This window comes from Muscardinus avellanarius (assembly GCF_963383645.1).
Source record: "Muscardinus avellanarius genome assembly, chromosome: 4".
NCBI lineage: Eukaryota > Metazoa > Chordata > Mammalia > Rodentia > Gliridae > Muscardinus > Muscardinus avellanarius.
The window spans coordinates 130499512-130514682 of NC_137789.1; positions in this window are offsets into that span (position 1 = coordinate 130499512).

Consider the following 15171-nt stretch of genomic DNA (forward strand, 5'->3'; position numbering starts at 1 on the left):
ACCTGGGGCGCCATATCCTACTCTGCAGCCAGTCCTAGAGCGAGAAGCCCCAGGGATTAGGATTAGCAGGGCAGCGGGAACAAGGTGAAGAGAACTTTCTGGCCTCCTTGGGTGAAGCTAGTTAGGGCAGGGGTGGAACCCAAGAAGAGCACTTGAGCATCTGCAGCAGCCATTTATGGGATCCACCCTGTTCAACCTCGCCAAAAATTCCAGTCCCTGAAAGCCCTTTTGTCCTCCCTGTCCCATGACCTATTCCTTTAGAACTGGGTGGGTGCTTGGGAACTTGTAGGCCCCAAGGCTGTGTGGTTCCTTCCCCAGGGCTGCTGGGGGTTGGATTGCCAGAGGCAGTTCATGTAGGCTTTGCATTGGCCCTTCTCTCCAGTGGGATGAAGGAACGACTTGCTGCTATCTCCAGGAACCCTGAAGGGGGTGCTCTGGTCCCCAGCTGTAAAGTAAGTGGGGATTGAACCCAGGAGTGTCCTACCCCTGATCTATGCCTCAGCTCTACTTTATTTTGAAACACGGTCTTGTTGAGATGATGCATTGGTCTCAAACCCGCCATCCTCCTGTCTCCGCCTCCTCAGTACTGAGATTACAGATGAGCCCCACCATGTCCGGCTAAGCCTTTTTTTTCTTTCTTCTTTGCAGTCTGGGTTAGAACCTCAGGCCTTGCACATGCTAGACACAGCACTCTGCCCCTGAGCCATGCTGCCTCCTGGGCCTATAAAGCACTTCTGAGTCAAGGCTGAGAAAACGAGGACTAGCTTTCTGCAGTGCATACTATGAGGTGAGCCAAGAACATGATGGACGTCTTACACAACTTCTCAGCCTCTCAACCCCTTGAAGTATGGAATACTGCCTCCTAACAGTCGGGGAAGCAGGCTCAAAGGGGAGTCAAAGGCTCAGGTCCTCTGACTCCCAGAGACAGGAATGATTTTTGTGGTACTGGGGGTGGAACCCAGAGGCTTTCTACCTCCGGGCTATACTCCCAGACCTATTTTTTTATATTTTATTTGGAAACAGGGTCTCACTAAGTTGCTGAGAGCCTCACTAAGTAGCTGAGGCTGGCTTCGAACCCATGCGATCCTCCTGTCTCAGCCTCCCAAACGCAGGGATTACAAGCGTGTGCCACCATGCCCAGCCCCAGAGACAGGAATGAGATCGGAGCTACCACATGATTCTGTTCCAAGGATCCCATCAGACAGACTCTTTCTCCAGCTACCCAAAGACTCCATCCAAAGCTATTCCCTGTTTTGAAATATTTATATCTTGAACCGAGACAGGAAGGAAAGACTATTTTAAAAAAAAGATAGGCTAGCTAGAAGCAGTGGCACATAATGCTGTAATCCCAGCTACTTGGAAGGCTGAGGCAGGAGGATCACAAATTTGAGGCCTGAGCAATTTAGTGAAACACAGTCTCAAATTTAAAAAAAGGGGGGGGGGGCTGGGATGTAGCTCAGTAGCTCAGTAGTGAAGTGTTCTTGAGTTCTATCCCCAGTAACACACACACACACACACACACACACACACACACACACACACAAACACACACACACAAACACACACACACACACACACACACACACACACACACACACACACACCAAAGCTAGTCACAGTTATAATTCTGAATTACATCAGGTTTTCTCCTTCCAGCAGTGTATAATGACGTGAGATGGTTCAGCAGGTTTAATCAGCACCCTGTGCTGAGCCAGCTCTCCAGTTCCCTGGAGGCAGGTCCTCTGTCTGCCAGATGTGAGGAGGATGTGCAGACGGCCCTGGACCAGCTCCTCCCCTTCTCCAGGCTCTGTGCCAAGGGCCTGACCATCTGAGCTGACCCTGTACTTCTGGGTATTGAGCCCTCCACCTTTCTCGATCCTGCCTCATCTCCTGTGTGGTCTCCCTTTATGTCTCCTAGGCAGATAGCGTGACTGGCTCAGATTGTACGTGAGCTCCGCCTGTGATGTCAGAGGTGAGCCCGGTCTCTTATTAGTTGTCTGGTCTGAGGCATTTGGCAAAACCTCTTTGTATCTGAGCCTCATCATTTAGCAAATAGGGATAACGTTAGTGTCTACCTCACTGGCTGTGGAGAGGGTGGGATGAGACGGTGTCCACAGAGCAGATGCCTGGCATTTATTGAATGCTGTTTAGCTCTCAGGACTGTAACAACCTGGGGAGGGTTTTGTAAGATAACTTGTGCAAACCACTGAGCCCAGAGCCTGCCCTGAGGCAGGGTTAGTGAGCAGAGGCCGGACTTCCCCTCTGCCTCACTCCACCGGGTCTGCCCCACCTGAGGAATGAGTCTCCAGCCCTGACTGAGGCCTCTTCCTCATTGGTGTCTACTGTACTCTTTTGTGTCTTATCCTCTCGGGCTTTCTTGACAAGATGGCACAGTGTTGAAATTATTATTTCCTACCTGAAGGGTGGGATACTTTTTTTTTACTTGTCACAATCTGAGGTCCCTCTTTGACCTACTTTTTCTTTTTTTTGGTACTGGAGATTACACTCAGGGGCATTCTACCTCTGAGCTATACCCCTGGCACTTTCTTTTTTTCGGGGATGGAACCCAGGGGCATTCTACTTCTGAGCTATACCCCCAGCACTTAAAAAAATTTTTTTGTGTGATACTGGGTATTGAACCCAGGGGCAGGTACGAGCTACCTAGGAGCTGCGCCCCCACCCCAACCCTATTTTTTATTCTTTATTTTGAAACAGGGTCTCACTGAGTGCAAAGGGCCTCGCTAAGTAGCTGAGGCTGTTCCTGAATCACAGTCCTCCTACCTCAGCCTCCTGAATGCTGGGATTACAAGCATGTGCCACCACGCCTGGCTTAGAATGTAATCTTTTTAAGTGTTGTCACTTGATGGAATGAATGAATGTTGATGTCTAGCTGCTACAACAAATAATACCTTAACATTTCAGTAGCCTAACATGATAAAAATGGATTCATTATTCACATACAAATCTCTTTCTTACTCACGTGATTGTCTACCGTGGGTGTTCCTGAAAGGCGGGATCCTTTCCACGATGAGATGACTCAGGTGCTCAGGTTTCCTCCGCCTTGTGGCTTCAGCATCCCTTTTGCTTTGAGCGAGGAGGTGGAGGAGGTGAGTTAGGAATGGATTTCTGACTTTTAAATGTCAGTCAACACTCCCACACACTTCCCTGGAAGTCACATGATCCCACCCATGCAAAGGGGGCTGGGAAGTGTAGTCCCTTGCTGGGCATCTGGACTCTGGACCACACTGGGTGGGAGTGGAGGGGTCCAGGGAGACGGCGGAGCAGGCTTTTTGGTGGACAGTCAACCATCTCTCCTTTGAGAGGCACCAGGCTTGATGGCCGAGCTTTTCATGGTCTTGCGCTGTGAGACGTTTTTCACCAGTGTTTGATGAATGGTTGTTTTCAGGGCTGCCAAGAGCTGCTGAGTAAGAATGTAGCTGCAGACATTCATTTCCTTGCCATGTTTGTTCAACAACTCACCGTCTCACAGCTGGAAAACTCATTACTCATGAGCACTTCTTTCCCAGGTACAAGAACATAAAGATGTATTTATGGAGCGCTGTTCAAGGGCAACGGCGGCAAGCTGTTGGTCCAAAAATATATGCTGGCTAAATATTAAGTTTAAATACTAGAGGAAAATCCAAACAGTAGAGAGACTCTAAAGACATAGATAGATGCTACTCAAACATTTATTTCATTTACACATGCATTTTTAAAATGGATACATAATTCATAGAACGTAAACATTTCATATGATGATTTCCATTTTAATATGTACGATTCAGTGTGTTTTAGTATATTCATAAGGTTGTGTAACCATCACCACCATTCAGTTCCAGAACAATCTCATAATCCGTAAAGAAAACCTTGTACCTGAGCCAGGTGTGGTGTTGCACACTTGTTTTGTTTTTGTTTTGTTTTGTTTTGCTTGTGGTACTGGAGATGGAACCTAGGGACCTTCTACCTCTAGGCTATACTCCCAGACCTATTTTATACTTTATTTGGAAACAGGGTCTCACTAAGTTGCTGAGAGCCTCACTAAGTAGCCGAGGCTGGCTTTGAACCTGTGTCATCCTCCTGTCTTAGCCTCCCGAGTACTGGGATTACAAGCGTGCGCCACCACGCCCGGCTGGTATCTGTAATCCCAGTACTTGGGTGGCTGAGACAGGAGAATTACAAGTTCAAGGTCAGCCTCAGTAACTTAGTAAGACTTGGTTTCAAAATAATAATAAAAAACCAGGTGTTATGGTGGATGTTTGTAATCCCAGTACTTGGGAGGCTGAGACAGGAGGATTGCAGGTTCACAGCCAGGTTCAGTGGCTGAGTGATGCTCTCAACAATTTAGTGAGACTGTTTCCAAATAAAAATATAAAATAGGTCTGAGGGTGATTCCCAGAGGTAGAAAGCCCCTGTATTCCATCCTCAGTACCACAGGAAAAAAATAATAAAAAGTAATAAAAGGGCCAGGGGTGAAGCTCAGTGGTAGACCACCCTTAGTTTCAATCCCCAGTGAGACACACACACACACACACACACACACACACACACACACACACACACCTTGTACTTGTGATCAACTGCTCCCATTTCCTTCCTCTCCTGATCTTGGGCAACCACCAATCTACTTTATATCTATGTATTTACATATTCTGGATGTTTTATATAAATGTGATCATAAAATAAATGGCTTTTTATGTCTAGTTTCTTTCACTTAGTGTATGTGTGTTTTTTTCTTTTTTTTGTTGTTGCTGTTTGTAGTTCTAGAGATTGAACACAGGGACGTTCTACCCCCAAGATACACCCTCAGCCTTTTTATTTTTTGTTTTGAAACAGGGTCTCACTCTGTTACTCAGAGTCCTGCTAAATTGCTGAGGCTGCCCTTAAACCTGTAATCCTCCTGTCTCAGCCTCCCAAGTACTGGGGTTACAGGTTTGTACCACTATGTTCAGCTTTTATTGCTATTGTTATTTTTATTTATTTATTTTTGTTGTGGTACTGGGGAGTAACCCAGGGGCCTTCTACCTCTTGGCTACACACCCAGACCTATTTTATATATTTTGTTTGGAAACAGGGTCTCACTAAGTTGCTGAGAGCCGCACTAAGTAGCTGAGGCTGGCTTCGAACCTGCATGATCCTCCTGTCTCAGCCTCCCAAGTACTGGGATTACAAGCGTGCACCACCATGCCATGTTATTTATTTATTTATTTTTGTTGTTATTTTTGAAACAAGGTCTTGCTAGGTTACTGATATTCTCTCTAAGTTGCTGAGGCTGGTTTTGAACCTGCAATCTTTCTTAGTCTCTCAAGTACTGGGCTTACAGGCATGTGCCACCATCCCTGGCAGTATAATATTTTTGAGGTCTGCTTATGTTGTAGCATGTATCAATAGTTTGTTCTTTTTAGGATGAATAATATTCCTTTGAATAGATGGACTAAATTTTGCTTTTTCATCATTTATTCATTTAACTTTTTAAAAATTGCGGTAAAAGCCAGGGATGTTGGTACATGCTTTGTAATCTCAGCACTTGGGAAGCTGAGACAGGAGGATCACAGGTTCAAGTACAACCTCAGGAAGTAGTGAGATTCTCATCAATCTAGTGAGACCCTGTTTCCAAATAAAAATAAAATATCTGGGCGTGGTGGTGCACACTTGTAATCCCAGTGTTTGGGAGGCTGAGACAGGAGGCTGAGACCCTGTTTCAAAATAAATAATAAAAAATAGGACTGGGAGTGTAGCTCGGAAGCAGAATGCCCCTGAGTTCAATCTCCAGTCCCACATAAATAAATAAATAAATAAATAAATAAATAAATAATAAAAAGCAAAGCTGGAGGTATAGCTCAGAGGTAGAATGTCCCTGGGCTCAGTCACCAATAAAACACACACACACACACACACACACACACACACACACACACACATTGTTGTAAGGGATACACAACATAAAGTTTTCCATCTTAACCATTTCTTTCTTTCTTTTTTTTTTTTTTTTTTTTTGGTGGCACTGGGGTTCCTGGAAGCCCTTCTACTGCCAGGCTACACTCCCAGACCTATTTTTTTATATTTTTAAATTTGGAAACAGGGTCTCTTAAGCCAGCGAGGCTGGCTCTGAACCAGCACGATCCTCCTGTCTCCGCCTCCCAAGTGCGGGGCTTATAAGCGTGCACCCGGCATTAACCATTTCTTAGGTGTAGAGTTCAGTTGTATTAAGTACATCCACATTATTGAGAAACTATCATCACCACCCACATCAGAGTTTTTCTCATCTTGTAAATCTGAAATTCTGAGTGCATCAGGCAATAACTATTCCTTCCTTTTCCCTTCGGACCCCGGTAACCAGCATTCGATTTTCTGTCTCTGAATTCAACTTCTCTCAGTGTGAATGGAATCATATCATATTCATTCTTTAGCATACCAGATGTTGTAGAATATGTCAGTGTTGTAGAATGTGTCCGTATGCCCTTCCTTCCTCAGGTTGAAAACCCTTCCCTTGTCTGCATATACCAGTTTGTTTACCTATTCACCTGTCATTAGACACTTGGGTTTGCTTCCAATTTTTTTTGCACACTAAGATTGAACCCCAGACCAGCACAAGCTGAACAAGTGCTATACTACTGGGCTCCATCCCAGCCCTTTTTATTCTGACTTTGAGGCAGTGTCTTACTAAATTGCCCAGGCTGGCCTTGAACTTGTGATCCGCCTGCCTCAGCCTCCTGAGTAGCGGGGATCTCAGGCTGCGCCGACACGGCTGTTACTGCTTCCACTTTTGACTGGTGTGAAAAATGCTGCCATGAACGTGAGTGGACAGACGTCTCTTCAGGACCTTGCTTTCAGTTCTGTTAGGTGTACACTCAGAAGTGGAACTGCCACATCAGTTGGCATTTCTATTTTTAAAATTTTGAGGAATCCCTATACCGTCTTTCACAGTGACTGCACCAGTTTTCGTTCCCATCAACAGTGCACAGATGCGCCAATTTCTCCACATTCTCACCCAAACTTGTTCTTTTCTGTCTTATTCTGTTTTCTTGTGTGTGTGTGTGTGTGTGTGTGTGTGTGTGTGTGTGTCTGTGTGTGTGTCTTTGTGTACACATGCATGTATGTGCATGCATGCCACATTGGGGATTGAATCCAGGGGTGAGGGGACTCTACCACAGAGCTACGCTTCCATTCCTAGTCTTCCTTTTTTGAGACAGAGTCTCACTAAGTTACCATGTGCTGACCTCCAACCTGTGACCCTCATGTCTCAGCCTCCCAAGTACTGGAATTGTTTATTTTTTTGGTAACTGGGTATTGAACCCAGGGATATTTTACCTTTGAACTACACTCCAAGCCCTATTTTTAATTTTTAACTTTAAAACAGGGTCTCATTTAATTGCTGAGGCCCTGGCTAAGTTGCCAAGGCTGGCCTTGGACCTGTTATTCTCCTATCTCAGCCTCCCAAGTCTGGGATCATGGGCATGTACTACCACATCTGGCTATGCCTGGCTTTATTTATTAATTTTTTCAGTACTGGAGACTGAACCCAGAGGCATTCTGCCTCTAAGCTATACCCTCAGCCCTATTTTTTGTTCTTTATTTGGAAACAGGGTCTCACTGAGTTGCAGAGGGCCTCACTAAGGGCTGAGGCTGTCAGCGAACTACGGTCCTCCTGTCTCAGCCTCCCGAATGCTGAGATTACAAGCGTGCGCCACCACACCTGGCTTCTTATTTATTAATTTTAAACAATCGTTGAGTACCTACTATGCCAAGACTGCATACTTGGTAAAGGCTGGAGCTCCCAAGATGCTAAGCCCCAGTCTTTCTGCCCTCAGGAGCTCAGGGAACCATGGGAATGAACGGTGGGCGCCTACTGGAGACGGAAGAGAATGCTGTGTAACTGCAGAGAAGGAAGCGAGGACCTCCTTGGGGTTGTAGGAGCAGGTGGGAGGTGGCCAGGGGAGGGGAAGGCAGCTAAGCTGGAGGAGCAGCACATCACAAGCGTCCAAGCTGGCCCGCAGGTGGCCCAGTTGGTCTGGCTTCCTGGTCCTCATGTTCTAATCCTTGCACACACTGAATAGACTGACCTGTAAAGCCAATAGGGTGTTGTGAGAATGACTGTGTGTGGCTTTTGAGGATACAGCATCAACGATTTGTGGCTTCTTGGCTGGCGTCGGCCTCACGCCACGAGAACACTCAAGAAGCCCTCAGAGGCTCCCAGAAGTGAAGGGGATCTGGAGCCTTCTGCTAGTTCACAACCTGTCAGCCAGGCAGCCCCTGCTCACAAGGCCCAGTGCTCCGGCCCCATCGAGCCTTCAGAAGAGTGCATCCCTAGCCAACCGCTGACTGCAGCTTCCTGAAAACCCCTGAGCCAAACTGTCCACAAAGCCGCTCTTGATTTCCTGACACCAGCCACTCAAAACTCCAAGCCAGGGGTGGGACATGTGGCTCTGGGTGGAGCACTGGCCTAGTAGGAGCGGTTCAACCCTCAGCATCGCAGAACAAACAGTAACAACAAACCAGTGTGATTAATGTGTATTTCTTGTTGGGCAAATCATGGTTTTGAAATAACTGTTATACAGCAAAAGACGACCAACAAAGCAACATGAAACTATCTGGCATTTTATGGAAATAGTGAGAAATTCACAGAGGCCGGAAAGAGGGATCATAGCCAGAAACTTCAACAAGGAGATGGGTGGAAACCCCAACGGTCCAGGAAGGATGGGTGAGGGCGCCACCTGGTGGGGAAGGCAGGCCTAGCCATCCTCCTCTCCAATTCCTCCAGGGAGCACTCGGCATTTCCACCTAGTATTCCTTCAAGAGCCATAGTGAGTTTTATGACTCGTTTATGTGGGCCATAAACAAACCTGCTTAGAGATGCAAATACTAACCTCTGAAAATGTCGAGTTGAGCTATTAATTATCCTCTCTGATTGTTTTATTTCCTCCTTCAGTCTCTTCCACCTGTTAGACTCCAAGACCTGAGACAGAGTGAAGACTCGAAATGGTAAGGAGGGAAAGAAAGAACTAGAACGCAATGATAAGAAATCAGCCAGGCGCGGGGGTGCACACTTGTAATCCTAGTACTTGGGAGGCTGAGACAGGAGCATCTTAAGTTCGAGGACAGCCTCAGCAATGTAGCAAGACCCTGTTTCAAAAACAAAAAATCAAAAGGGCTGGGTGTTAGCTGGGTATGGTGGTACACACCTGTAATCCCAGTACTCAGGAGGCTGAGAAGGAGAAGACAGCCTTAGCAAGTAGTGAGACTCAGAAACCTAGTGAGACCCTGTTTCAAAATAAAAATTAAAGCCGGGCGTGGTGGTGCATTCTTGTAATCCCAGCATTTGGGAGGCTGAGACAGGAGGATGGCAGTTCGCGGACAGCCTCAGCTACTTAGTGAGGCCCTCCGTAGCTTAGTAAGAACCTGTTACAATATAAAGAATACAAAATAGGGCAGGGGGTGTAGCTCAGAGGTAGAATGCCCCTGGGTTCCATCCTCAGACCTGAAAAAAAAACCACAAACAAACAAGAAGAAGAAGAGAGGCCTTTTAGCTCAAATATCACAGACTAACACTGTCCCCTCTCTTTGTGTATACTTTTACTGCACTCTCTGCTTTGTTATGACCAAGTCAAGTCAGTGTCTCTTATTGAACTAAGACTCCACGGAGGGTAGAATTTGAGTTTTGTTTTTCTTTGTTAGTTTCACAGTCATCATTTTAAGAAATGGGCATTGTGCTGGGTCTTAGGTTGAAAGAAATATGGAATCTACCCTTGGGGAAGTCGACATGCAGAGTGGGAGGGGAGACAAGTGCACAGCTAGGTGACAAGGAGGAAATGCCCATGTGTATCATTCAAGGAAGACCCATTGGGCACCTGGGGTAGAGGGGTCAAAGTCAAGTCAGTTCCCTGGGAATTGCACAGTTGAGAGAAAGGGGGAGCCACCAAGTAAAGGCCCTAGGACTTGGCTTATGCCCAATGCTGGGGAGGGCCAAGTGCATGGAGCCCAATCAGGATACCAGGGCAGGCTGTGGCCGCTGATGGGGGACGTGTCAGGGAATCCTTAAGGGCTGAGACCTGGGCTGAGCTTTGGAGGAGAAAGAGTCAGGGGCCAAATAAAGAACACCAGAAGGAAAGTCTCTAGAAAGGCCCGGCCATGGGAGAAGATAGGTCACATTTGCGGAACCGCCAGAGGAGCATCCTCTATGGTGGGTGGCAACAGCCACCCAATTCCAATTCCATTGGAATTCAGACCTGGAGTTGAGTCTAGAAGAGAGAAGTGGGGCCTTCAGGCTCTCTGCAGGAGAGACCACGGGGGCTTCCTGGAGAAGGTCCTTCTAGGGGAGGAGGCGGAGTCCAGCAGACCCCAGCCTGGGCACAAAGCTGAGCTGATCCCTCTAAGTGGCTGGAGGGGAATCTCTGAATACAGCTTAGTGGCATGTGAGGGATTTGGGTTTGTTTACATTTGTGTCCTTCTTGTCTGATTTCTGGGATGGGCATGATGGGCATGAAGCTTTGAGTAAGAATACAGTGAGGATTGCTAACAATTTTTGAACACTTATGCCAGAAATTTCTATCTTTTAGCTCATTTAATTCTTACCACAGCTCTATTAGATTGCTACTCTCATCATCCCTGTTTTATCTATAGATGGAAAAACCAACCAAGCAACTCATCCCAGGAGAAGCCCTCCGACCTTACTCTTGTTGGAGCTGACACAGGCCAGGTTATTGAAAAATGGACTGAAAAATCTTACATACGAATTTCTACATTTAATTTTATTTTGAGCCAATTACAAATTTATATGTAGTTATAAGAAGTAACAGAGAAGGGCTGGGGACGTAGCTTAGTTGTACAGCACTTGCCTAGTGTGCTTTAGGCCCTGGGTTCAATCTCCAGTATTGAAAAAAAAAAAGAAAAAGTAAATGGAAAAAAGAGAGGGAAGGAGAGGGAGAGGGAGAGGGAAAGGGAGAGAGGGAGAGAGGGAGAGAGAGAGAGAGTGTGTCAAAGATTTATTTAGGTGTGGTGGGGGCATCCCTGTAATCCCAGTACTTGGGAGGCTGAGAGAGGAGGATTTGTAATCAAGCAGTGGAGGGTATGGAGGTTCAAAGCCAGCCTCAGCTACTTAGCAAGATCCATATAGCCTGTTTCAAAATAAAAAGTAAAATAGGGCTGGGGATGTAGCTTGGAGGTAGAGTGCCTCTGGGTTCAACCTTCAATACAAAAAGCAAACAAAACAACAAAAACAAACACAAACAGCACAGAGAGACCTCATGTACCACAGTGGTAACATCTTACAATCCTTAAAAGAATGTTTTGCTAAGTGCCAGGTACTGCTGCAGTTGCTGGAGATAGAGACAAGGAAACATTAGCTGATGGAAGAGTGAATGAGATCTCCAGGGAGAGTGTCGGACTCAGAAGGAAACTGGGTAGCGAACAGACCGCATTTGAGGGGCAGGAAGAAAAGCCCTAGGGAGACCCTGCAAGTAGGAGAGGCTAAGGTGGACAGTGGTGCCCGGGAGGGAGAGCGTGAGGGGTGTCCGGTACTTCAGAGGGCACCTGGAGGTGGGCTGAGGTGCCCACTGGATTTAGTAGCCAGGACATCCCAGGTGAGCAGTCAGGTAGCCCAGGGTGTGGAAGCCAGCAGGACTTTGGTGCAGGTAGGAGTGAGCTGGGCGAGGGAGCAGAAGTGCAGAGTTTTCAGCAAGGCTTCCCTCTAGGGAAGGCAGGAGGGGCCAAAGGAGGAATTTGCTGTGGGTTTTACCTCTAGGAGGAGGGGTGAGAGTCATGCAAGTGAGTGAGGATTTCCTGAAACTCTCCTGGTCCCAAGGAAGTTAGAAGTGTTGGAATTGTGAGCACAGCTGAGCCCTGGCTGGAGGAGCAGGTGCCTGCTTTTCTGAAAGGAGATACCTGCATGAAGTGATGCTAGTCAGTTCTGTGGATGTTTGGGGAGGGAAGTGATTCTTTCCAGCTGGGGCAGCCAGGGAAGGAGTGCAGAAATCTGACTCCTGAGATGGAGAGAGGATAAAAAGAAATGAGACAGGTAGAAAGGAGACAAAAGGAAGGGCACGGATATATAGGAAATGCAACATGAACCTAAAGGTTTTGTGTTAAAGTTCCTCAGACCTTCACCCCCAAAGCCAGTTTCTTTTTTTCTCCCAGGCCTGTCATCTACATTTCTGAGAAATTTTAAGTCTTAGATTTACTATAAATTCACCCACTTATCAAAATTACATGTGCACTGTTAATTAGACCACATAATAAACAGATGAAGCAAAGGTGTGATGTTTAAGAAAACTATAATCTAGGGTACTTTCTAACATTTTCTATTGATCAGATAATGGAGAAGTCAACCTGAGGGTCCTGAGGATTGCCAGACCACTGGAACCATCTTGTGATTACCAGACAGATGTTGCACATGCCTTCCCATGCCCACCCCCACCAAGTTGCCTTTTTTTTTTTTGCAGTACTGGGGATGGAACCCAGGTGCATTCTACCTCTAAGCTACACCCTCCAGCCCTATTTTTATTCTTTATTTTGAAACAGGGTCTCACTGAGTTGCAAAGGGCCCCACTAAGTAGCTGAGGCTGGCTGTGAACCACGATCCTCCTGTGTCAGCCTCCCAAATGCTGGGATTACAAGCATGCACCACCATGCCTGATTTACCAAGTTTCCTTTAAAAGAGCTTGAGAACCCCCCCAAATGTCTTCCATTCTCGACAGGGCCCTATTCTTTCTTAAATGTTTCTACTTTCCTAAATAAATCTCCGCGTCTTTAACTGAAGTGTCTCTTAAGTTCATTTCTGCCACCCTTGTCAGGAGCCTCACTGGTCCTGAGTTGAGGTCCGCCTCCCCAGGACCTCCTCAGGTGGTGGTAACTAGATGAACGAGAGGGCTGGATGTGGACAGAAGCCTCCCCAGGACCTCCTCAGGTGGTGGTAACTAGATGAACGAGAGGGCTGGATGTGGACAGAAGCGAGGGCCGGGCGGGGGCGAGGGGAGAAGGCTTCCAGAGCAACGCAAGGAAACAGGAGAACCAGGGACATTGAAGGTAACAAAGGAGGGCTCAGTCGGCCAAGGCTGGGGCTCCTTAAGGAGTGTGGCAGAGAATGAGGTCAGCAAATGCAGACCAGTGTGGGCAGTCCTTAACGTGCCTCAGATTTCCCCAGCTGTAAAATGGCAATGGGCCCAATGGGGTTATTAGAAGACTGAGTAAGGAAACGCCTCCAGAGAGCTTAGTCCAGCGTCTGGCGAAGTGCTGCCGGTGATTAATGCAAAGCCATCAGATGTGTGCCTTAAGGGAGATTAACTGGGCCACAGGGTGTGAAGGGATTGAGCTGGGGATGGCCCGCACAGGACCTAACACAGTAGCTAACCGGGAAACACTGAACGGCGTCCTCTTTTAGGCGCCTGCGTGCAGGATATGTGTTCTGCCTTTCCTGGTCTCAGTGTCCTCAAGGGGCAACGGTTAGCCAGGTGGGTGCCAGAGCTGGGGTGAAGAAGGATGGCGAGGTAAATTATTCAGCTGAACTTCTCTCCCATTGCCCTGGCTGTAATCTTCCAGAGTGAGGAGAGGCCGCCAGGTGCAGGCGCGGGCTCCCAAGGAAGGGTCCACAAGATTTGGGGAATCCGGGTCCAACTAGGTTAGTGATAACCTAGGGGGAAAGGCGCGCCGGCGCAGTCCAGGGAGCTCGCGCACCTGCGCTCCAGGGGGCGGAGCCAAATCCAGGGCGGGGCGGGGCAGACGCGATGACGTCACGCACGCGCCGCGCCTCGCGTCCCGGAAGTGGCGGTGGCGTAGGTGGTGGAGGCTCCGGGACCTGCGACTTCAGAACGGCCCTGGGAGGAGGCGCAGCATCGGGGTGGGGCGGGCCCGAGGAAACGCTCCGGGGCCCGGTGGCCCTCCCGGTGCTCCCTGCCCGTCCCTGCCCCTCTCCCCACCGAGCCGGCGTCCGGGTAGGTGCGCTGTCATCACGTCCCCGTCCCCGAGTGTGGCTGACTGCGGAGTTGGGTGCCCGGCCGCCGCGGGGGCCGCCACCTGCTGGCTCAGCGACCTTGGGCGTGGCCTCCCTTGCGGAGGCCTGTGGGGCACCATCCGGCCTCCGGGGCTGCAGAGTGGAGGTCTAGGCCTCTGCCGGCACCGACCGGCGTCGCGCCTTGCCAGTCTCCTAGCTTGCTCCTGCCCGGGGTCCTCAGGCTCGGTCCACTGGGATTTCGGGTTTCTGGTGGGCGCTTTGTCACCGCCCCCCTCCCAAGGTCGTAGTTCATTGCTTGGATCTCGTTTATGTCGCTGTTCGCGGAGGGTTCTGACCCATTTGCTGCTGCTTACCACTTGGGGTAGGATACATTAGGAAAGAGCATGAAGGTTCCGTGGCACTAAACGGAAAGATGGAGGTGAGAACGGGGAGTTGTGGAGGATGCCAGTGACCCCAGGGATGGTCATAAAGTTGTTGAGAACAGATGGGAGAGGGAGGGCCAGAGGTTGGATCAGGGCAGGATAAGACATGGTAGTCTTGGAGGAATGAACATGTATTCATTTAGCAAGAAGTTACTAAGTACCCGCGGTACAGAAAGAGTGATGGATGGAGGACATCCGGTGTTAAGAGAGGAAAGTAGGTAAGAAAGATGTGTTAAGTGCTTCCTCAGAGGAAGAGCTTCTGGAAGGGTCTTTCAGTCTAGCGCGGAGGTGTCTGTAAAGACTTCCCAGAGTGAGAGAGGGAATGTTTAAATTGTTGCCGGCTTGTAATCCCGGCATCTGGGAGGCTGAGACAGGAGGATCGCGGTTCGCGGTCAGCCTCAGCTACTTAGTGAGGCCCTTGCAACTCAGTGAGCCCCTGTTTCAAAATAAAGAATAAAAAATAGGGCTGGGGGGTGTAGCTCAAAGGTAGGATGCCCCTGGGTTCCATCTCTAGTACCCCCCCCCCAAATTGTCGCCTGAAGCATGATTAGGAACTAACCAGTTAAAGAGTGAGAAAAAAGTGTTCTAGGACATCATTTTTCTCAAGAACACAGCCCCCCCCCCAGCACCTGATCATTATTGCTAATACTCTTGGTGGATCTGTCGGGAAAAGGAGCATTGGACAGGAGCTTGAAGACCAGGATTTTATACCTAAGCAGTTCATTCCACTTCACTGAACTTCAGTTTTCTTTTTGAAATGAGTATGCCACCTGTAGCCCACTTACCTCACTGTTTCATCATGGGTAC